General features: G+C 31.0%; 1 long non-coding RNA gene and 1 other non-coding gene across 2 annotated transcripts in view; both read right to left on the bottom strand.

Moving 5' to 3' along the window:
- Nucleotides 1-4,764: 4,764 nt before the first annotated feature.
- Nucleotides 4,765-23,006, bottom strand: part of LOC145259037 (uncharacterized) — a 64,231-nt gene continuing 45,989 nt past the window's right edge. Inside the window, exon 3 of the long non-coding RNA XR_013864112.1 lies at nucleotides 4,765-5,395. This is a non-coding gene — a long non-coding RNA (uncharacterized LOC145259037). The remainder of the gene's footprint in view (nucleotides 5,396-23,006) is intronic.
- LOC145259331 (U2 spliceosomal RNA) lies at nucleotides 7,400-7,595 on the bottom strand. The gene has a single exon (XR_013864160.1). It is a non-coding gene; the product is annotated as a U2 spliceosomal RNA (small nuclear RNA).

The raw sequence follows: 23,006 nt of genomic DNA, 5'->3' as shown, positions 1-23,006 counted from the left end.
AGAAATAGAAGTGCAGCATCTGAAGAACAGATACTACACTTTGATCTTGTCCCGAAGGCCAAATAGCCCATTGTTGTAGTCGATTGGCAGTATACACTGGGATACCTTTCTTTGATCCAAAAGGCTCACCAAAGGTTAATAGTCTGTAACCAAAGTAAAGTGACATCTGTAGATCATTTTATGGAACTTCTTTACAGCATATATCGCCAAGGCTTTCTCGATTTAACTGTAGTTGCTTTCTGCAGGTGTCAAAGACCTAGATGCATGAGCGATAGCTTTTTGACTGCCATCAGGAAAAATGTGAGAGATCACGGCTCCAGCACCATAGTCAGAAGCATTGGAAACCACAATAATGTCCAAAGATGGATTAAAATGGGTCAAGAGAAGATCTGAAGAGAGTAAAACTTTGATTTTGGCAAAAGCAGCTTTGCATTCTAATGACCAGCTCCATGCAATCCTTTTTTCAGGAGGTTATTGAGAGGAGTTCGGATGTGGTGTAAGTCTGGTAAAAATGAGCTGTAATGGCTTACCAACCCAAGGAAAGAACGTAGAGTTTTGACGTCTGTTGGAGCTGGCATGTTTTTGATGGCCGATATATTCTCTGGGTTGGGTCGTCAACCTGTTTTGTCAAAGATGAAACCCAGATATTTTATTGACGTTTGGTAGAATTGACATTTTTCAGCTTGTACATGAAACCCGTACTGTTGGATCCTATCAAGTACAGCAATCAGACGTTGTAGTTCATCCTGGGATGTGCCAGAGATGATGATGTCATCAATAAATGCTGTGGCTCCCGTTATGCCTGTCAGCATCGCATCCATGGTCTGCTGGAATATAGATGGGGCAGTAACCTCAAAATGAAGACGGTTGTATCAAAATAATCCCTTGTGAGTGTTGATTGTAAGGAGCTTCTTGGAGTCTTCATCAACTTCGATTTGTAGGAATGCATCAGAAAGATCAATTTTTGCAAAACAGGTTCCACTGTTTAACTTGGCAAAAAGGTCTTCAGGTATTGGCAGGGGATATCGGTGTGGATCTAGTGTATTATTTAGTCCCGTGGAATAGTCAGCACAGATGCGAACTTTGCCATTTGCTTTTTGGACCACAACAATAGGGGCTGCCCATCTGGCGTTGTTTGTTGGTTCTATTACTCCAGCTTCTCTAAGTCGATCCAGTTCCTTTTCAGCTGTTTTTCGGCTTTCAACTTGAGAGTGGCTTTCATTTTTGTGCAACATCCCAAATCCTCTCGAAAAACATCACTGAACTTAAGTTTAAGTGTTGGAGTAAAATGCTTTTCAGTGTCCTGAACTGACTTAAGAGAAAATGTGTTGAAGACAGATTCCAATGAGACCATGAAGAGATTGAGTTCTTCGATCTAGTCCAAACCAATCAGATTTAGATCAGTATGTTACATAACAGGTTCCGGTGAATACTCTGTCTTGGAAGGAGTAATTTAGTTCCCCAGTAAGTTGGATATCATTTTCAGATGCACTCTTGGCACCATAATTGGTTTTGTAATAGGTCCCGTTTTCAGCCATGTTTTGTGCAAGATTAGAGTAATGTCTGATGCTGTGTTGAATTGGAAACGAACTGGACACATGTATTTTCTGTGAGATTTGTAATCGATCTTAAATGAGGCAGACACTGCATTTGATTTCCTCTGCTGGTTTTTCTTTTTGTAATTTTGCTGAGTAAGGGGATTTGGCATTAGGAGGATGACAAAAATTTTCTTTTGGCCACATTTATGACAAACTTGCACTTGTGTATTCTGAAGGGATAAAAACGAGCATAGTGCCATTCACCGCAAGTCAAGCATGCAGACAGTGGGTTTTATTCAAAACCTTGGGCCTATTATTGGAGTTGATGTGTGACGTTAGTGAAGGTAGTGTGTGTTGCTGCTGGACTAACATTGTGTCCTTTTTTAAGTTTAACAACCTGTTACACTCAGTTGTCAGGTCATTTTTGTTTCAAGCTTTACTAGCAGTCGGGAACAAATTTTTGAATCGTTTGGTGATTGTAGACCTATAAAAATTAAGCATTTAAATTGGTACTCAGTCAGTGAAATCTCTTGCACTCATGATTCACATGTCCAGCATAAGTGACAAAATCGTCAGACTGGTTGTTTGAAAGTTTGAAACAGTTATATCGAATATTGAATAGGGACTGTTGTTCCCCAAAAAGGTCCGTCAAGATGCTGATTTGATATTGATACATTTTCATGAGTTTTCATTAAAATAAAAAAAATCATATTTTCATACAATATCTAGTGTTTGCATTTTTTCTAAATGATTTACTTGAAAAAGTCAAAATTGAAACAATTCTATAAGTTTGTGAATATTTACAAGTCACATACAAGAATAAGGTTTCTCTTTTAAATATTTTAGTTCAGTTAATTCCTGGCACTAACACTGGATTTCTTTAAATGCTACTTTATCTGTTGGCTCTTCAGGATTGGCACTAACCCTTTTACAGCTGTTATATGAATTTTGCAGCACCTAGGTTAAAGGATTTTCTAGATATTTGGGGAGGAAGTTTGTTTTTATCAACAGTTTTCTTTACCATATAATGTTTATTCTTTCAGGAACAATGCTTTTAGTACGTTTTTCATGCTTGGCTCTATTAAGGCCATACTGATTCGATGTAGTTACAGAAATGTGCAAATTATTTACAAAACAATATTCTTCATAAGAAAAGATGTCTTAAATATGCGCTCACGTGTTGATTTTTGCAAAGAAAAAAGCCACCTACTTCAAATTATGGTTTTACTCCAGTGTCAGTTCTAATAATTAAAAAAAATTCCACAATATTCATTTCTTGAAAGAAAAAATAGCAACTGCTCAATCTTTAATTGATATTTCTCATCAAGATGCAATTGAGACTATATAACTAGATATGTACACCTACTTTCATGACTCAATTTGTGGTCACCAGCAAAAATGACAGTGACCTTATTTGTATTATTTATTTAGTCCACATGAGATATGTAGGTCCAGCAGACAAGCCTCATCATGATATTCAAAAAATTTAGGTTAACAACCCTTTTTAATGAAGATAAATATTTTAAAAATTAATTTAATTTTACTTAAAAACAAAAATATATTTTAGAAAATAATTTGTTCATTAAAAAAAATTGATTGTAAAGAATTTTTGTAAATAATTAAAAAATATTGTAAAGTGTTTACATAGCTGGTTCTTTGGGATAATAGGGGCGCCTCAAATCCCCCCTTCAAAAAAAATTAAAAAAGAGAGAAACACAAAAAAGCTTTATTTTATTTTGAAGCGTTTAAAAAAAAGTTTGAAACACAAGTAGTGGCTAGTTGTTAACTTAGAACAAGGGCGCATGGCGGAAATTCTTCGAGGTTTAAATGTATTGTAATGCTTTTATTGGGTTTGAAAAGCACTTTTCAGACGTCATATTATTTCCTATTTACCGGGGGGGGGGCAGCGTTAGACACAAGGTCAGTTTTTAATGTAGAGAAGCATTTACTAAAATCCGAAATGGTGAAATATAAAAGCAAGTTAAACTAAAAATAAAAAATAAACAATTCAAAGAATTATAGAAAGAAAAAATTCCACTTATATATTTTTTCTCTTAGAAACACTTTCGCTTCCTCATAAACCTTCCAAAATTAACTCAGGCTTTCTATATCCATAATTCAAAGGGTCAATAATGGTAGAAGCACCTGTGTAACATGTCACGTGACCTAATTTCAGATTTTTCAGAACGAGGCTTGTCTGCGGTAACTAATTTCAGCTGCACCATTTATTTATAAAACAATATTCTTCATAAGAAAAGATGTCTTAAATATGTGCTCACGTGAGTTTTGCGAAAAAAAAAAAAAAAGCCACATATGGTTTTACTCCAGTGTGAGTTCTGATAATTAAAAAAAGTTGTACAATATTCGTTTCTGGAAAGAAAAAAGAAATAGCAAACGTTCAATCTATAATTGATATTTCTCAAGATGCAATTGAGACTATATTACTAGATATGTACAGCCATTACCATGGCTCTACAAATAATTTGTGGTTACCAGCAAAAATAACTGACTTTAATTGTATTATTTGGATTCATTGTACTACTGTTCTCATCTGGAATGTTATAAAAATAAAATTTTGGTTGATGTAACAGTCTTCAGGTGTATCTTGTCGAACTCAGAAATTTGGATGGAATTTCAAGCAGAACCCTTTATTTACTTCACGGGGGTAGCATGCTCTTGTTCCATCAGCCATGACTGGATAGAGGTCCTAAGTAATTCGCAATTGCATTTTTTGATCATCCACAGAGAATTGAACCGTTAAAAGAATATCACTTTTTACAATTGATTTTCCCCAAGTACTCTAAACCACTGCACCACATGTCCTTGCAGACCAATGTAAAGCCTGGTGATACTAGCTTAAGATCATAGCATCAAGACAGAAATGTGAAATGGTTAGTCATCCTTGCCAGTTTTTGGTAGAATTTTTCAATTTCTTTCTATTTTTGTATGATTTCTGGTCTGTACTGAGTTGATACGTATCTGAGTTTTTGAGATAAGGATTATTTATTCGTATTACTTGGGATTCATCTCGAGTGTAATTTTCACGTTTCAGCTGATCTAAACTCCAAGCTTCTTCAGGTGTATCTTGTCAAACTTGGGAATTTGAACTGAATTTCAAGCAGGACTCTTTATTTACTTCACAGGTGTAGCGTGGTCTTGTTCCATCAGCTATGACTGGATAGATGTCCTATGATCTAGATAATTTGCAATTCTATTTTTTGGTCACCCACACTGAGGGTTGAACCTTCAGAATATTACTTTACAGTATATTTTACCAAGTACTCTAACCACTGCACTTTGACTACACCAGTGAAATTAATTGAGATTATCAACTGTTAATCCATGAAAAAACGGACTAGCTATAATCTGAAGTGGGTAATAATAACATGGAATTATTTATCGGAAAGGCCATTAATTTTTCAAGGAAAGTTGTTTGATTTCTCAACATGAATTATTTAAAGAAACTTTATTAAATGGACAAATCAAATCTTGGATGGTCAAATTTTCCACTCACAGGCCTGCCATTAATACTATACGGGTTGCCTTGCACATATTTACAATTCAAGTCAAAGAAATGAAGATCCATTTAAATCCAATTATTAGATTTAAATGTAAACAATTCTCAAGACAATTTTAAATGATTTATTTAAAACATAATACAATGGATGGTTCAACTATGATAACAGATTTAATAAGTGATTACTAGACCATGAGTTACATCTCTTGAGGTCTCATCCAAGAGAGAATTCTGCTTTCGTTTGACAAGAGTTAATTTCAAGGTATCTCCTTTTATAACACAAATGATGGAATGTGGTTTTCATCCAGAAAGTATTCTTTTTCATATTTCCTTGAAGAATCTGCAAATAGAAATGTATTATTTGACATAAGATACAATTCATTAACAATTTCTTCACATTCTTGTGAAAATAACTTATTTTATTATGTCCCAGGGCAATGTTGGATGACCCGAGTAGAGAGGTGAGTAACCGACTTTTGAACTGGTGACAATGTTATGGAAATAACAAGTGTTTTCATAACAGAAGAAAGTTGAAATATGACTGGAATTTAATGTAGAAATAATTAAGCCAGAAATATGAAATAAAATATTTAGAAGGATGTTAAAAGAAAAACATATTTTTGGTTAGATACAAGACGTAACAAGTTTAGAAACACCTTAGCAAGTTAATATCAAGTCTGTAACGGGTGGCCAAGAGACAGTCAAATAGATGGTATGGCACTCAGCAGGAGTAACATCGATAATTAAGATGTAGACAGCTAGGCAGAACTGTATCAGCAATCAACCTTTCCAAGATGGGAACAACATTCTGAAATAAAGGTTGCCGAAATAAACCTGAGGTCGTGGTAGAATTTTCATTGATCTTGTTGATTGAAAGCTGCAAAGATAGGCTAAGTGTGTTCCTAATTAACCACAGAATGGTATTCGTTCCTTTTATTGAAATTATCTCTTGCCAGACAGACATTTATTCTGTCCCTCATTGGTTGTTTTGATCATACGTTAATACATATGCGGAGAACTGTCTGTGTCTATACACACACACACATGAGAATACAACACTGAAAGATTCTTTTGAAAAAGAGCAGATTAAAAATAAGTTTTCATAAGCAACCCCCCCCCCAAAAAAAAAATCAAGTTCTTGTCTTTGGTAGGTTATGCGGCTTCCTCCATTATCTGCAAGGCATCTCTGGCCTAAACAACCTGTGTACAACAGTTCTGTGTGAGCTATACTGAAATTGCAAGAAATTCCATAATATATCAATGTCTATTAACTCGGGAAAGATTTTGCAGTGTTTCTCCTTTGAAGTTGAAAAGGAATGAAAAACAAAAAATACAAAAAATTTTTATTTATGAAATTAAAACTAGAAAACATGTAAACATTTTGTCAATGAAATTTAAAATACATTTTTGTAATTTTATAATTCCTCAAAAGTGAAATTCATGTAACACTACTTTATACTAATTTCGTAAACACAAAAATTACGAAGGCCCAAAATTTCAGACTGGAAATGACGTGATTAAAAGGGAGGAAGTCCCCCCCCCCCCGTCGCGTATCTATACATTCCTTTTTTGAACGGCTGCATTAATTTTTTAATTTAATTATGTTCCCATTTTTAAATTAATTTTTTTTCTTAATTATTGTTCAATATTATCTAAAAAATTGAACACGAAAGTTTCATTCTTGCGAGCAAGGAAATTATTAAAATCTTGCATATAAAAATTATGCAAAACCCGTAATTTAAAAAAAAAAAAAAATAGAAATATTTTTTATTCAATTATAATTTTTTTGTATGAAAATATTAAATAAGCAATGCTTAATTCAATGGTAATATCGGTAGTTCGAGAAATTCATTTTTCTTTGAGTTATATAGAATTCATTAATATGGATTTAGGGGCTTTTTTCGTAATGTTCCTATAAAAATTTTGTTACAAATTACGATGCTTTATTTATATAAAAAAGCAAAAATATAGTCTTGTGTTTTTTTATTTACTACTAAAAACTGTAAAGGATTTTTTTTGTTTAAACAAAATAATACATTTCCACTTGGATGTAAATAAAAATAATTAGTTCATTATATACCGCGATCATCATTTGATAAATACTGAAAATTTAATTAAAATTGGTCAATTTCCTGATTTTTGGCGATTTTTTTTAAGTAAAGGGGTCTAAATGTTTATACATTTTGAGCATCGGCATTCATTTTGCCCATACCTATTAAAAGTTATTACTATCTTTTTTTCTAAATGTATGCACAACACTTTTTAGATATGGAAAATAGGGGAGTAAAGAAAAAAAAAAAAAGAGATGGTCTGTTTTTAGATTTAATTATTTGTTTCCCTGGTGGGAAACTGGGCTGATAATCCTGGAGGTACTGCAATACCAGGCCAACCCGTGGCAAAGGTGGAGCAAGCCCCTAACTCTTCGCCATGTTGCAAAAATCAGTTTAATATCGTAGTCCCCAAATCGGGGACGTATCAGATATTAAGCTGATAAGAACAGATACTACACTTTGATCTTAGCCAAAAGGCCGAGAAGCGATACATTTTCTGCCGTTGCTTTGATATTTAAAGATATCTCAGAAATATTTGTACAGCTCCTAACAAACACAAAGGTAGATAAACAAAATTATACTCAAAATCATTTTAGTGGTAATTAATCCAAATTGATTTTCTATGATATTAAAACAGTTTTTGTATGGAGACACTTTTATATTTTTCCCTAAACCTTAAAATATTTGAAATAAACAACAATCTTCCAGCTTTTTAGGAGGTGTGACGTCAGACACAATAGCAGTCCAATCGAGATAGTAAACAACTATAAAAATCTTCATTTTGTATTAAGTAAAAAAAAAAATATATATATATATATAATTAAAATATCTTTGAGGAAATAATTTCTGCTTAAAGCAACATTTGGCCAAAGTTTTTATTTCATTAAATATTATTTTGTAATTTCTTTAAAAAGAAATACAATAAACAATGTCAAGGTCGTTTCTTTTCATCTGAACAAAAAACGGTGACAACCCAAAAATGTTCCTAAAGAAACTAATAGAAAATTTAAACAATCTATTTTTCCAAGTAGCGTTTTATTTAAATTAATATTCATAAATATTAATGCTTATATAAATCATTTAATAAAATTAAGAAAAAAAAATGAAATAAAAACAAAAATGAAATAAAAACAAAAATGAAATGAAATAAAAACAAAAATGAAATAAAACAAAAACGAAATAAAACAAAAACAAAACAATCACAGCAAAGCTTACTTTTTATCAGGTACGATGTGCACGTATATTGTTTTGTTTAATGTGTTTGATAAATAATAAATAAGTAATTATAAAAATAAATATGTACTAAATATTCATTAGGTTTTGCTTGCAACCGACATCTTTTTTTATTGTTATTTGCAACTAAATTGTTGGTTTTAAGAATCGCCATGAGGAGTTGTTTCCCTTGGACCAGGAAAACCAGCTCCAAACAAATTTAAGATATTTTACTGTTTTTTATGTAAACAGTAGAATCAGGTGAGTTGATAATGCCTGATATTCAACCCCCCCCCCCCAAAAAAAAAATCAGAAACCATTAAGGATGTTGGGTCAATGAACATAAGGAATAATTAAGTTACTAATACAGATCAAGTTATTTTTATGTAGGATTTTCAAGTTAAATTCAAGTTTTACAGTAGCTTTTGTTTATTAAATAGATGAAAATACATAATAGTAAACAATGACCCCCCACCTTCTGTACTATTTACTGTACTGAGCCAGCGCACACCTTGAGAATTGAACCAGGTTCCTCTGAAGGAGGAAGTTTCATAGGAGTATGAAATTCAAACAATTCCCAGTGATATGTATGTCAAGGAGTTTCTAAAATAATGTTAGTATTTCAGCTCAGTTTATATACAACATAAGTTTTTTTGTGTTTTTTTTAAATCTTGGCATTTTTTTTTTTTTGCATTCTTATAAACACTTCTATATGGCATTTGCAAACTTGACAAATTATGACTATAGTTTACTAGCAGTAATTTTACATTTAATTTTTCTTTTACACTCTAGGGAAAACCTAAAATACATAGGCCTTAAGGAATTGTATAAAATATACTTATAGGAAGTAAATTAGCTTTCTTTTACATGAAATATGGACAACTTTTAAAATTTTGTACACAAAAATAAACATTAGATTGGAAAATAATTTATAAAATAATTTAATGCATATACTAAACTTTCTAGCTCATTAAAAACAGGCAAAAGTTATAGCCTGTTGATTTAGAATGGGTGGTTTATGACAAACTGATGGTTGAATATGGTTTAATTTGTGCTCATTTTTACATTAAATATTAATCCTAATTGTTCATCAAAAGATAACAATTCTTTACATCTTATAATAAAGGTTCATACAAAATTTCAGCCAGATCAGCCAAGTAGTTTCCAAGAAAAAGTAGAACAGAGAGAGAGAGACACACACACACACACACAAACTAAGCGAAATGATATTAAATGTGAGAAAAAAACTGCATAAAGGGAAAAAAAAAGTCAATGAAATGCAAATATATCAATTACAATTAACAATTTTTTTATTAAATCAAGAACAAAAAACTTAATTAAAAAAACAAGCTTGGAAAATATCCTTTAGATCTATATTTTATGCCTTCTCTAATCATGAAAAAAAAAAAAAATTTTGATTATTCTTGGCAAAGAATGAGATGTTTGTACCAGCCAAGAATATAACACTGATAATCAGTCTGACAATAAAGATGAAACACAGCCTTCTAAATAGGAGGCCGAGCCACTAAAAGTCATGTGATCTGCTAACGCCACAGGTGAAGTCAAACAACTATATACACATAGTACTGACTGTTATAAAGAATGGTTATTTTCGATTTCAATTCTAAAAGTTAAGAATTCATAAACCTGGATAAAAGTGAAATTTCTGAAAAATAAATTTATTTTTGGACACGTAAAATTAAAAGGGGCACTCTTTTTTTTTTCCAGGAAAATACTGCAGTCATTTTGTTAAAATTATATTTAATTACAAATTTCTGCATGACTTTAATGTTAAGTTAAAAATGCACCCGTTTTCAAATAATTTTTAAATGAGGCTTAAAAAAATAAAATAAAATAAAAAAATAAAAATAAATAATTTTTTTATAATACAATTAAAATATGTTGACTTATTTTTCTTGTAACTATATTTTCTTATTAGCATGGATACACAGCGTTGCCAGGGTCGACATTAAGTTCGGTTTTGCCACACCTGCCATACTAAGAATATTGAGCAGTTTTTCATTATGTTAACTCAATCGTTACCCCAACAAAAATTTCAAAAATAAAAGAACGAATGAAAACATGAAAATGTAATACGCCCCCTCCCACTCCAAAAAAAGAAGTATGTGACAAACTCTCCACCAGATATTTCAGCAGAAGAGATACGAAGAGAAGCTATTCTCTGGATATTGAGCAACTTTTTTTGACTATATTCCAGTTTAAGCAAATTTCTTTTATGCTACGTCAGTCTAGAAAGATTTGTCTTTACAATCTGTTGCAACAAAAACTGTAAATAATTCAGTTTCAAAAATACCAAAGTAGAATTTGTGTTAACCGAATGTTTATGGTATAAAAATTATGAGTTATGACATTGCGTTATTAAAAGAAAAAATTAGTTACGATGTAAAAAAAAAAATGTGAAAAAAAAAAAAAAAAAAAAACTGGTAAAAAAAAGGAAAATGAAAGGGTTTTTTTTGTTTTAAATAAAGAATAAAAATTAAAGAATAAAAATTTACTAAATAAAACTTTAATTGCGAAATCATGGAAATTATTTTATTTAAACTAATTCCAAAAATAATACTTGATTTTAATATACGCCAAAAAAGAAAACAAAACCAAAAAGAACGTTCTGATTCATAAAAAAAAGTCGATGTCGGTAAAAATAAATTAAATATCTTATCAATATAAATCAAATTTAAATAATAAACTTAAAATAATTCTTTCACTATAAACAATAACTAATACACAGCTATTTAACAAAGTCGATTTTCCTTAATGTAATATGCAAATGACGTCACCTCTTTTATCTTGCAATAATCATAGTATATATAGGAATGAATAATATGATAAAGTAATGGATTTTTGTATAAATCAACTTGTGACCAAACAGGCAAGAATACGAATTTATATATATATATATATATATATATAAGGATCTTTAAAAAATAAAAAAATATTGTTAATTATTGGTCAGAAGCTGGGAATTAACTTAGCTTTTAAAACAAATAGTTTTTGGAGAAGATTTTTTTTTCCAGTTTCTTCTCTTAATAAAATTTTTCACAGTATTATTCATATATTTTGGAGATCTTTATTTTTCAATATCAGGATTTAATAAACATAAGCGTTCAGTTTCAACCATAACTGTTTTAACTTATTTCTTTTTTTTTATAAATTAAAATTTCATTAAAACTTTTTTGTTGCATTCTTTGTGTGTTTGTATATCTCGCAAAAGCTTTCAACAGAGGTGACAGAATCTGACAAAACCAGTATCATTTTAACCTCATTCCTTCGGGCGACAAATACAAAAAAACAAAAAAAAAAAACATTCATTCCTTCACCCTAAACTCAGCTGTTTTGTACAGGAAGGGGGTCACTTTTTGCCAACATTTTAGCAAGTCATCGTCTTCTTTTTAATTGACTCGCAATAATTTCAACATTCTGAACTTCTGTTATTGAAGGTGGCCATCTTGGTATCCGCGTTTGTGCATAGTTTCTCGGGATTGCGCTTGCACATATCAAGATGGCCACCAGCGATAACATAAGAAATGACATTGCTGAATATCCGGAAAACTACTTAGTCGCTGAAAATTTAAATGCGATATTCATTTTCAGTATATCTAAAACCTGTAGAAGTAATCATTTTAAATGTTACGGTGGAAACAAGGTAAAAAAAATTACCATTTTATTTCTTTGTTTATATAGTTGAATTTTCAGTAAAACAACAGAATAGAAATGACAAAAATTACCATCAATTGGTGAATATATAGTTATTGCTTATCAAGATTCCTGGTATCCTGGTACTGTGAAAGTTACATCGAGGATTCATGTAGAGTATGACTTATGGTTGCAGCTCAGAAAATAGGGGTATATTTTGGGTCAGATAGAGAGGATTTACAAAATTGAAAATTGGACTAGTCCCAAAATACATAAGCTCTGGTCGACTATGGGAATTTCCATCTTTTACAGAAATCCAAAATCTATATGAAAAGTTTTTTGATTTATTTCTGAAATTAATTCATATCTACTAAATTTTATTTTTTCTTTGAGGGAAGTAGTAAATACCGACCATGAATGTTCTTTAGGCATTCAATGACTACACCCAAGATTAAGCTCTCCTTTGATGAGGCAGGAAATGCCTATTCTCAATAAAGCTATATTTAATTAGACACCCACTGTATGATACCATGCGCCAGTTTTAAAAAAATTTAAATTTGTACATCTGAATTTATAATTCATGGCTTATGGTAAAGAGATACATCAGATTTGACTGCATAATCAGAAAGAGCACTAAATTTTACATAAGACTGCTAAGTATCATGAGAATAGCTGGAAAAATAAATAAATGGTGGTGAAATTACCGAATTTCTTGAAGTGTTGAGGTCTAATTTAGCCCACTTTTTCTACAGAAAAATGTCCACGGAAAAGCCTAAATTTTGGCACTTAAAATTCTAACTTTTGAACTACTGATGGTATTTGCATAATTCAAACGGTTTTAAGCATCTTTTACATAACTCTTTTCATGCAAGTTGATAAATTATCTAAAGAAAAAATCAACTTGTAATGCTACTTTGTAGGATTTATTTGTTAATCAGGATTTCTGGAAAGAGAGTTTTGGGTGTCATTGACAGAAATAAGAAAGGGCGTATGTAGTGATATTGTGCAACCCAGATGAAGCTGAATAATCTTGCTGGTACCTTACTGGTAAATTTCTCACGAATTATGATTAATAGAAAAAAAAAAAAAAAAAAAAAAAAAAAAATGAAATTCAATTCCCAGAAAAATATGCTGAAAATTGAATTTTTTTTTTTTCATTTAAAAATCTTCATTGGATTAAACTCCCAAGATTTAAAATAGAAAACATTACATAGAAAAATACTTTTACATTTTGACATAATCATGAAATTTACACTCCAAGAAAAAACAAAAATTCACAGTCTGGAAAGAAATATTTACTTTCTATTTCAAAATTTTTTTAAGCAAATAAAAGGATAAAAATGTTACATCATAAAACAGCATTTTCTGTAATATTTTGTAATATCCACTCTCCATTTGTAAATGCTCATACCACGTTTCTATTAGAAGAGATGACACTTAATAGTTTGATGTGTCCAAAAAACTTCTGATCAGTCATTTTTTTTTTTGTAGTGTTTAAAAAAAGACTTCAACATGAGTACTGAAAATTTGGAAAAAAATTTCTTTGAATACCCGTTGTTAAATAAATCAATCTTTTTACTGTTTTGATATATTAAAAGTATAATTGTATGTTGTTTTCTCTTGTGATAGCAATTTAAAATTATGATACCCGGAAAAGTTGTTTCCATTTAAAAAAAAAAAAACTATCTAAAAACTATTTGTAAACAAACGGTTGCTATAAACAAACCATTTTGTAAACTTTTTATTCTAGAATAAATTAAAATATGAAAATACGAATATCAAAAAAATGTTTTTACATATTTAGTTGGAGCTATTTTGTTATAAGAACATAATTAGCTTAATTAGAGCTATTCTATTATCAGAATATATATGGGCCAATTGTTTGGTGAAAGTACAGAATAGTTAAACACTCCCTATATTAAGAATGATTTTTTTGTCAAACAATTTTAAAAGGAAAGATTTCGACAAAAATGGAGAAAATATATTTTTTATATTGGGTGCATTCTTTTTTTGGGGGGAGGGGAGGTCCTTTTTTACAAAAAAATTTTAATAAACAAACGGAGATCGTGATCTTTTAAATGAGAATTTTGGATGCTCTCCTTTGTCTTTCGTGAGTAAAGGATAAATCCTTCAATATTTCGGCAATTTTTATGCATCAAATATTAACTTAAACATTGCAGAGATCAGTTTACAAAGTTTTCATTTTTTTCTGTAAGCAAAAGTATAAATAAACTAAAGTAAAATAAATTAAAATGATTTTTCTTATTTCAAAATATTTAAGTAAAAATTCAATTTCTTATTTGACTACTAAATTTTTTAAAATATTCTAACAAATTTGAAGGTTCTCATTTACCTTTGCATAAAATTTTTACTTGATTAAATAATTTGAAATTAAAAATGTTACTATGCTATTTAAAAACCATTCTTAACATGGAGAAGACATTTTGTAACTATTCTATACTAGCAATTGATAATCGTAAAAATTAGCTTTAACTTGAGAATACTATGAACAATAGCGTGGTAGCAAACCGTTCTCATTTTTCTAATTATTTAATCAACTAAAAATTTAATGCAAAGGTCCATGAGAACCTTCAAATTTTCTAGAACTTTTTAAATTTAATAATCAAGGAAAAAAAATGGAATTTTTACTTTATTAAATAATTCGACATGAGAAAAATGAGTTGTTTTAATTAATTTTACTGTGCAATAATTTATATCAGTTCATAATAGGTTAAACTTAAAAAAATAAAATTGTTAATGACCGTTCCGGTACAAAAAAGGGTATTTGTTACTCGAAAGGTCCAGTCAAAATGGAGGAAAACTAATTTACTGGTGATAAGTCAAAATGGAGTTGTCCCCTGAAAAAATTGAATCTGCTGCTGGTTATGGGTTTTTTAAATTATGTTTATGTGGGTTGAAAAAAGAGAAAAGAAATTTAAAAAAGCTAATGTAATGAAATAACTTCAGGGCTCTATTGACAAATTTATCTTTAGTTGATCTTTGACAACTAAATATTTTCATTTACTAGCCAAATAGAAAAGTTACTAGCCAGACACGATTTTTGGAATATGACGTCTTTGTTCTGTGACGATTATGTACGTAATAAAGTTTTTTGTATTTTTTAATAAGTGTAATTCTAAATATACAACAAATTTTATGTTGATACTTGAAAGTATTAACATTTTAATTTCTTCAGATGTTTTTCTAAATAGCCTTTGTTATAAAAAGAGTATATTGCTCTATTAAACTTTTATTTAAATAATTTAACTTTGTTCGTTTTATTAAAAAAAGTTGAAAAGATATTTTTCATTCAATAGTGAGCTTTGGAAGATTGTCAGTGAAAGAAATACAATCGCCAAAAGATAAGTGTTTCATTATTTCTAGTCACCACTTTGAAAAATCACTCGCAAATGCGACTGTTTCACTCGCAACGTAAAGCCTTGAACTTTTTATTTAAATTTTAAAACAATATTGTGGACAGGATTGCTTTCTTTACTGTCGTTGTTGTTGCTCTTTTTTCTTGTACTGATGCCTGTACAACATTCCAGCTTGTATAAAAAAATTATGTAAGTTTGTATCTTTCTCATTTTTGATGAAGAGATATAGAGCAAAGTACTGCAGCATATACTCTGCTATTCACTCTTTGATGTCTCTCCACAAGTGCTCAATATTTTGAGTGTGGATATTGGGGTCTCGAGGGTCCACAAAATTTCCCAAGTGATTTATGACCGAGTCATAATGCTGATTGAGGTTTCCACCCATTACTAGAAATTACAGATCCAGGACGAATAAATTTTTATTAAAAGGAACTAAGGTCTCCTCATTTCTCCTATCCTCTTCACCTCTCTTTCACCACCCCCTCCCCAAATAGCCAAATTCGGCTAAGGACTCACCCTCGGATTACTATTAAGATTTCATTAATCTCCACTGCAATCCCTTGACCTCCAGCAGGATCCTGTTTTTGCCAGTCCTAGCAGACTTCTGAACAAAAAAAATCTGCTTTTGCTTTTTTGGAAAGATGTAAATTTTCCATCAGTTTTGTAGTCCCACAGATGGCTTAAATGATTTACAACTAAAACAATTTTCCAATATGGAATTTTGGAGTGTTCCATAAATGTCCGTTGCATCACTAACACTGAAGTTGCAATACTTTTTGTGTGTGTGTGTGTGTGTGTGTGTGTGTGTGGAGGGAGTCGTTTTTCCTTTCCTAAAATAACACTGGGATTCACATGCAAGGCAGATCACGTCTTTTGGTAAGATACCATGTGCCCTTAAGAATTTTCAGGCTGCCTCTTCATTTTCCCCCCAAACTCAATAATTGTGCTATAGTAGGCATAACTGCAACTTTCACAGGAATTCATTTTTTTTTTTTTTTTTTTTTTAATGAATTTTACTTTTTATTCACGCATGTGCACTTTTTTTTTTTTTTTTTAGGGTTTTATCTAAAAACAATGTTTGCTTTAAAAAAAAAATGGAAAAATTAAAAATATTAATGAAAAATAAAATAAAGTTAACTTTGTGAGCAGAGAAACAAACTGACAAAACATTGGCTTTCCTCCATTTTGACTGGGCCTTCCGGATCCTAAATAATAAATAAAAAATATTTAAATTTTTCTTAAATGCCAAAAAGAAAACAAAATTGAATAATCGTAGTGAATAAACTTTTAAAATAAGAAATTATTCAATAGATATGTTCATTTATTAAAAAGTTTTATTAAAAAAAAAAAAGAAAAAGGAAAGACCCTCTTAAAAAACGTACCCTACATAAAATATATTCCCCTCACTTTTTTAAAAATCTTTCCTTAATATTAAAAATCAAGGAATAAAACAAACAACTCGGGTAGTGTAGTCAACTGGTGTCAATTTAAAAATTGACCTTTTGAGTATCAGCTTCTCACAATTGAAAGCACCTATTAGATTCGATAGACAGAAGTATTAAAAAACATTGTTTCCTGAGTTTTCGCGCAAGTACATATAAACATTAATTTCAGTTGAAGTGGATTCTAAAACTAGGAAAATGTTTGAGCTAAATCTTTTAAGTGACCAGTTTTTAAGACTATTTCAAACTTACAATTAAAAGCATGTTTAATTTACTGAAAATATTTTAACACTAGCTGTACCCGGCCACGCATTGTGAATATAAAGTAGGTTGTGAAAGAGAAAATAATCTCTCTCTCTCTATATATATATATATATATATATATATATATATACTAGCTGTACCCGGCCACGCGTTGCTGTGGCTCAGTTTGTTAAAATGGAACACATGTGAAAGTAGAGAAAAGTTTGATTCTTTTTTTCAAGAGAATGTACAAATTATTTATTTTTTTTTAACAGATGTTAAGAAAATAAACAGAAAAATACTTCCATCATTAATTATGCAAAAAAAGAAATAAAATGTTGATTTAGTGTTTCAATATGCTTATAAATTACGATAAAACTTGCTGAGTATGCACTGTTTTACGGTTGTTGTAAAAATGGAACGGAAACTTAAATTTCGCTTCATTTTAATCTTTCTTAATTTTTTTAATTGTGCCCCCCCCCAAAACGAATATAATCAAAACAGTAACGTTCAACAATTGTACTTTATGTATATAAAAAACAAAATGGGTGTTTGTATTACTGTACACATAGATTAAAAAAAGTTGTCAGAAAACAAATATATAACAAATAAATGTTATCAAAAGAAAGATAAGTTACTTTTCTGCCAAACTGGATATATTTTTTGTGTTTTTATTCAATGTAACATATTTATTCAGCTCGAAAAACATACAGTGTTTACCGATGTATTCGAAAATTCAAGATGGCGTCTCACACCCTCTTTAACACCGTAAGTATGGAAAAAGGTGTTATAAATAAAAAAAACTATACAAAATACTATTAAAAACCCGCCGAATATATGTCAACCTATGTCACGGTAACATATATTTTGAGAGAGTTTTTAACAGTATTTTATCCGGTTTTTTTATTTATAACATCTTTTCCCACACTTACCGTGTTAAAGAGAGAATCAGACTCCATCTTGAACGTTCCAATACATCGGTAAACACTGTATGGTTTTCGAGCTGAATAAACATGTTACATTGAATAAAAACACGAAAAATATATCCAGTTTGGTAGAAAAGTAACTTATCTTGCCTTTGATAACATTTATTTGTTATATATTTCTTTTTGGACAACTTTTTCGAATCTATGTGTACAGTAATACAAACCCCACAAAATATTTATTAAAAAAAATTTTTTTTTTAAAAGTTAATAACGAAAGGGAAATAATTCCATTTTTAAACGAAAAAGTCAGTTTACCTAACTTACTGTATTAATGCTATTTTTTTTAAGCAAGAAAAAAAAAAAAAAAAAAAAAAGTAAATATCCAGATACGCTACTACAGAACACCGACCACTCTAATTTGTTTTTTTATAGGTAATTGAGGTCACTGACAACGAATCTGATAGTCAAACTTGGGGCAAATTTACCGTTTGCATGATATTTACCCCTGAACCCACAAACTTCGCGTGCCCAACATCACCCCCCCCCCAAACAAATTAGAGTGGTCGGTGTTCTGTAGTAGCGTATCTGGATATTTACCAAAAAAAAAAAAAAAAAAAAAAAATTTAGGTTTGGTTCGTTCACCCTAAATAATTTAGGTGACTGAAATAGGAATCTAATTGAATCTTTAATTTCCTGAATAGTATCCGATAATTCATTTTTCTTCGAGTTATATCGAATACATTAATACGGACTTTAGGGGCTTTTTTCGTAATGTTACTGTAAAAATTATTTTTTCTTGTTACAAATTACGATGCTTTAAAAAAAAGCAAAAATAAATTCTTGCGTTTTTTATTTACTACTGAAAACCATAACTTTAGTAAAGGTATTTTTTGTTTAAACAAAATAAAACATTTTCACCAAGAGTTAAGTAAAAATAATTAGTTCATTATATTCTGCGATCATTATTTGAAAAATACTGCAATTTTCATTAAAATTCGTTAATTTCCTGATTTTTGGTGAATTTTTAAGTAAAGGGAGGAATCAAAATGTGTATACACTTTGAGCGTCGGCATTCATTTTGCGACCTCGTGTGGTTAATTTAAATTAAAGTTCAATCACATGGTTACATTATCAATAAACCCATTGAAAATTTACCGATATTGTAAACACATTCTGTTTACATTAAGCCTGTTGTGTTTTTTTAGTGATGCAATGTTGTCAACTGAGATTTAAAAAAAAAAAATGCGAGATCAGGAGAAAGAAATGTCCAGAAAATCGCTAGCCAGTTTGGCAGAAAAGTAACTTATCTTGCCTTTGATAACATTTATTTGTTATATATTTGTTATATATTTGTTTTTTGACAACTTTTTCGAATCTATGTGTACAGTAATACAAACCCCTTCGGGGAGATTGGAATACCCCCCTCCCCACCTAAAATGTACTTGGAAAAATCGATTTTATAGTGAGATTTAAGAATGGTTAGTCGAAAAAAAAAAAAAAGGTGAAAAACAACAAATAATCAATAAATAATTGTTACCAAAGGCAATAAATGCTACTTTTTTTTTACTTACATGAATAAGTTTATTTTATGTTTTAAAGTATTTTCAAGCAATCTAATGCGAGTGTCTGGGTGCCAAATACCTCCAGATTTTCTAGAATTTCCCGCTAGATTGTAAACGAAATCTCCAGATCTAGCAGGAAAACTGCTAAATTGTAACACTAGTCATGTGACAGGAAGCGGTAATAAATAATTGTCCCTAAATAAAAAAAAAATGGCCTCTCGATACAAAGAAATTCATTTATCATAGAAAAATTAAGTATAATGTTATAATTAGAAAGAAATATATAAAAAACACACATGGATATAGTAAACATATTATACAAAAACGTGGAAGCCATCCGTCCAGTGGTTTTTTAGACAATTAATTCCAAACGAACCAACATTTACATTTTTATATATATATATATATATATAGATTATTTACTTTTGATAAAAGGACACGTTTTACAAGACATTTACATGGCAAAGCGAATTCTATTCATAATTACGGAAATTTTACTTTTATTTTTGCCCGTACATCAGTACTCTGTTAAGAAGGTAATCTCTGGAAGGATGATATGATGAATAAACATATGTTCAATGAAGGCATTTGTTCCTAAATAAATAACAGGTTTTCAATATGAAAAAGTAAAGAAATTTTTCTTAACACTTTAATGCAAGAAAAAAAAATAAAATAATCATAGTACCCCATCATGAATTTAAGAAAATTAGACAATTTTTGCAAAGTGTGAAAATTAGGCAATTATGGAATAAATATTCATAGAAAGTAGTTTTTAGAATCGTTCTTGTGAGGATAGTTTTAAATTGGATTAATCCGTCTCCCTCAATATTATTCTAAAACATTTACAGTTTTAAAGCAAACCAGTCCACTTACGTTCACAAGCAACATGAATTGGAACAAATACATTGAGGACATTGCCAACGTTGCTGTAATGAAGGTGGATTACCTTTACTGTGCTAGAAAATTACTCACACCAGACAGTATTCTTTATGAAGACAAAATTCACCCATGCATACTGTATTGTTACCAAATCTAGGCTGGTACATACACTAGTCTCACTCTTCGACAGGGTTCAAGAGTCTCAAATGAAGCCCCACACTATCAAAGCTCCAACCCGTCTCATCACCACAATGTTGCAATCATGATTCTGTTTTACAAATAATTTAATGGAATGTTCTATGAACTCATAGCTCTTATGCCTCCTTGTACTCCCAACTAACCTGACAAGCAGCTAAATCACGCCTCTTCACTGAGGTCGCTAAATGCCGGAAACCCTTCTACTCTAATTTATTCCTTCCGATTATTAGACTTTGAAATTCACTAATTTGCAGAAGTGTAAATATAATGTGAACAAACATCTTGCTGCTTAACTTCCCCACAGTCCCCTGTTAGACACGATCCCAAATCCCTTACATCATAGTGATAATATGCTTTGTTTGGAGTGAAAAAGAATCTATATATTAATATGATAGTGTGTTCTTTTGGGTGTCAAACTTTCCGGCAAATTTCATTGGTTGAGATTTAAGAACACACATGCTATCGTATTAATATATAGATTATACTAAATGTGACTAATGGATTTGGTGAATGTTTAATGTGATTCCAGGCATAATCTCTTTTTCGAAAAAAAAAAAAAAATTTCTTTACTTTATCATATTGAAAACCTGTTATTTATTTAGGAACAAATGCCTTCATTTCGAGTGTGTGTGTGTGTGTGGGGGGGGTGATAGTCTGTGCTTACTTCCAGTGATGACGTCATTATCTTGTTAAAAAAGATGCATATAATATATTTATGATGTACGACATTGACATAAGATGTCATATTCCAAAAATCACATGGATATATTGCAGATTCCAAAAATCAGGTAAATGGATCAGTGCACACTCTGGGTTTATTTGTAACATTCCAAAAATCACGTAATTATATCAAGTAATCCCGAGTTCATATTTTCATCCTTAATGTCCTCATGGCAGTAATTGCAAAAACTCTTAATGTCACTGGAATGCTGAGACTGATACTACACTCAGAAATTCATGTTGAAGTAACAGTTGCCTAATCCCTAACTGTGTTAATGTTTTTATGTATTAATTTCAAAAAGCTGCTGAAACAGTTTATGATTTAAACATTACTTTATTTCAAGTATATTTTTAATAGTGGGGTGGGGAATATAAAGTCAGTCTCGGAAATGGCTGAAACCATTTACGATTTAAACTAGTGTTGGGACAATTCCTAAATATTTTTCCGATTCCAGGAAAATGTTGATTAACAATTCCGATTCCCGTGGAAGTGTTTCTAAATATACCATCATATAATCGAAAGTTTTTGCGTAGCGAAAAAATTTGGTACAGCGAAAAAGTGGAAATACAACTAAGGGAATTTCGAAAACAATTTGATTTTTTTTCATAAAAGTTCAGTTCTTTCATTGAAGATAAAATATGACGAGATCCCTGGCGACACCAGATGATCTTGCTTTTCAAATAGAGGAAGAGAGGGCAGAAGAGAGGGTGTTAATGTCTGATTGGGACAAAGCAGATGTCTATGGGATTTTGTCAGAAAGAGAGAAAACAAATGTTTTATCTCATCTGCTGTTAAAAATCTGTTAACGAAAACGTTTTTAAAAACCTCTGTTGATAGGTATGAAGAATGGGGGTCAAAGGGTGAGGGGTCGCCGCCAGGCATTGTTCGACCTGGGTGACTAATCATGCCTAATTGGTAATAAGTAAAAAATACCTCAGTGCAGGTGGGGGTTTGAGGTCTGGTAGGGATAAGCTCTAAAGGGGAAAAAAAAGAAAAAATAACTCCAAAAAGGTGGACGGAGGAATTTCTGATTTGATAAAAACGATTCACTTTTTGGAGTTAGAGTCCTTAGCCCTTTTTACTGACTGGCATTCGAGCCGTCCACATCGCTCTCACCCCGCCTGGGGGTGGAGGCCTCATAAGAGCTAAGTTGAAAAGCTCTTGTTCTTAGCTGGGAAATTAATTAGAGGAACTTAACCCGCATCATGAAGCTTAAATCAAAGAACACTACTATAACAAGTGTAAAACGATTTATGAATAATTATTTTGTTTCGTTATATAAAAACGTCCCAGAGTTTTTCCTTGTTTCTCGCTTGCCGGCCTGAATGAAGATACAGTTTATTTCAGGTATGCCCTGATGCCAGATGATGAAGGAGACAGACTGGATCCAGCACGAAGCCAGAGTGACGGCCGAAATCGACAATGTTGCCACACGGACTTAGGGTCATGCACATTTAGGGGTCCACCACTAGACAAGTAAGAATGTAGCCCTGCTAGGTTGCATCTATGGTCCTGTGAGCTGGGAGCGACGAACACGGCCAAGAGTACATCACAAGTATGCTCCCGTGAACCAGGATAGCAACGGATGCGGCCTGACCCTCCGAAAAAGAGGGGTTATGGTTATAAAAAGTCAAAACAAATATTTTAACCATGAATTAAACACTCACCATGAAATTAACAATCAAT

This window comes from Euprymna scolopes, chromosome 34, assembly GCF_053919585.1.
Source record: "Euprymna scolopes isolate OS-2025 chromosome 34, ASM5391958v1, whole genome shotgun sequence".
Taxonomy (NCBI): domain Eukaryota; kingdom Metazoa; phylum Mollusca; class Cephalopoda; order Sepiida; family Sepiolidae; genus Euprymna; species Euprymna scolopes.
The sequence above is the reverse complement of the archived record's forward strand: the minus strand, read 5'-3'. Positions and strand labels throughout refer to the sequence as shown.